At 51.8% G+C, this 2,461-nt stretch overlaps 1 protein-coding gene across 1 annotated transcript in view; it reads right to left on the reverse strand.

Moving 5' to 3' along the window:
* Positions 1–1,181, reverse strand: part of PAK2 (p21 (RAC1) activated kinase 2) — a 96,577-nt gene extending 95,396 nt beyond the window's left edge. Inside the window, exon 1 of the mRNA XM_036743471.1 lies at positions 749–1,181. The gene's annotated coding sequence lies outside the window, so the exon portion shown is untranslated. The remainder of the gene's footprint in view (positions 1–748) is intronic.
* Positions 1,182–2,461: the final 1,280 nt, after the last annotated feature.

A 2,461-nucleotide genomic window follows, 5' to 3' on the forward strand; every position in this document is an offset into this window, starting at 1 on the left:
AATCTGCTGCTGCGTAGAGAGCATACTCCCTCCTACTCCCCACAAACTCTACCCTAACCAGGGAACTACAAGCACTTTCCAGACATCAATACTCGGGTCATTCTGTACTTAAAAGGCTTCTGCAAAAGGATGAATCCACTCAAGTTTTTATTCTAGAAAAATATTTAAGTTGCAGAAAGTTCATGCTCAGTAGTCTCACGCTAATTTAAGGTTACCTAGAGAAGTCAGTATCTTGCCTCCTGACACAGGGTTAAAACAGGAATGATCCGAAATGAGACAGAGAGCGGTGAAGAGGCTGGGGGTGGGGTGGGGTGGGGGTTCCCTAGGATTTGAGTTTCAGCTGCGGCGGTCTGTGGGACGGGAGATAGCAGATTGAGGTTAAGGGCTGGGCAGGGATTCAAGGGACCCATGTCCAGAGCCCTAAGAGGGAGGGCAGAAGGGATCGCTGAGCACTGTGTGGAAGAAGAAAAACTGGCCGGACCCCAAAGGGGGCCACGATGAAAAGTAAAAGGCGTGTGCGTGGGAGGACGGAGGGGGAGAGCCTTGGGGCAGTTCTGGGGCAGGACAACCCTCCCCCCAACTTCTCGGCCTTCCCTTCCTCCCCCATGGGGTAGCGATGGGGAAGAAGCCTGCCCCGGGGGAGCAAACAATAAGCGGCCACCGCCCCGGGACACAGGTGGCGGCGGCCGAGCCGGGGTCCCCGGCGGGAGGGGAGGGGGTGCCCCACCACGGGCCCGGCCTCACTTACCCGCGGCCACGGAGCGAAGCGTCCCCGCCCCTGCGAGGCGCCTGGGTCAGCGTCTCCTCCTGCGACCGCCCGGACGCAAGCCCCGCACGCCCCGCCTGGCTGGCTGGCTCCGTAGCCGCCCCGGGAGGGCGCGGCAAGGGAGGGCAGGGTAAGAGGGAGACCGGGAGCCGGCCTCAGCAACTCGAGGCCCCCTCCCCCGGGGCGCTGCTGCGGCCGCCCTCGCTACTAGACCGTGCCGCCGCCCCGAGCGCCCCAGCGCAGGCAGGGCAGGGGAGGCAGCCTTGGGCAATGGCGACCGCCGGGGCCTGAGGGGAAGCGGAACAACCACCGCCACCGCCGCTGCGCGTGGCCACAACCCTAGAGGAGGGCGGAGGGACGAGGGGAGCTCAGAGGAGGCGGCGTCAACTGCAGGGACCCGCAGGCTGCGCCGAGTGGGCGCCGTCGCCTCTCCCGGGCCAAACCGAGCCCCTCAAACCCGATTGGCCGCCGTCCGCCAAGGGAAGAAGAGGCTGCTGGGAGTTGTAGTTCCCGGGTGGCTGCTGGTTGAGTCCAGAAAGGCCATGCAGTCTTTCATGTAGTGCCATCCCCTGTCTCGGAAGGAAGGGGCATACGCCAACTCCGCTCCATTCGGGGCGGTTCACCAGGCAGTTAGGATATACACAAATGCTCTGCACACTTCAATGCTAATGTTTTGGTTTTTTTTTATTATGCTTGGGAAAGATTTACCATTTCTATTCTTAGAGTCCTCTCAAGCGATGTGCCTGCCAGTTCCTGAATCCATTTAGGTGTTTTACCTACCAAATCCTCACTTCCAAAACACAATGCTTTCAGACAGTAAGCACTTAATAAATGCTTTATTCACTCATTCAAAAAAGTCAATCCACCCATACGAACTGATGCAAAGTAAAGTGAACAGAACCGAGAGAACACTGCATACAGTAACAGCAATAGTGTAACTGATCAATTGTGAAGGTCTCATACGATGTGATCTAGACCATGATCCAAGTCAATTCCAAAGGACCCATGATGAAAAATATTATCGACCCCCAAAGAGAACCGATGGACTCCAAGGGCATTTTGAAGCATACTTTTCTTGCTTTATTTTTCTTCCCTTTTGGTGCATTTTCTTTTGCAACTAGCTAATAGGAAAATGTTTTGCATGACTTCACATATAGAATCAATGTATTGCCTTCTCAAGAAGTGGGGGAGGGCAGGAGGGAAAAAGAATTTGGAACTCAAAATTTTTTAAAATGAATGTTAAATTTTTTTACATGTAACTAGGAAATATTTAAGGAAATTATACATATATATGGATATATAGATATATCGAAATATATATATATTTGTAAGTCATTCCAGAGCCCAGGCCTCAGTTTCCCCATGATCTATATAATCAATATTGTACTGCATGGCAGTACAAAAAGGAAGTTGGGGTTTTTTTTGTTGTTTAGTGGTGTCCAACTCTTTGTGACCCCCTTTGAGGGTTTCTTGGCAAAAAAACTAGAGTGGTTTACCCAGGATCACACAGCTGGTGTCAACCTGGATTTGAACTCATGAAGAAGAATCTTCCTGACTTTTGTGATAAATGCTACTATAGAACCTACAGTACTACACCAGATTTTTCATACAATAATATATTTACTGATGTTAACAGGATTTTTACCGAGCCAGTCTCTAACCTGAGAATGATGAAACAGCAGGCCAGAGACAAAG

The sequence above is a fragment of the Trichosurus vulpecula genome, chromosome 2, assembly GCF_011100635.1.
Source record: "Trichosurus vulpecula isolate mTriVul1 chromosome 2, mTriVul1.pri, whole genome shotgun sequence".
Lineage (NCBI taxonomy): Eukaryota > Metazoa > Chordata > Mammalia > Diprotodontia > Phalangeridae > Trichosurus > Trichosurus vulpecula.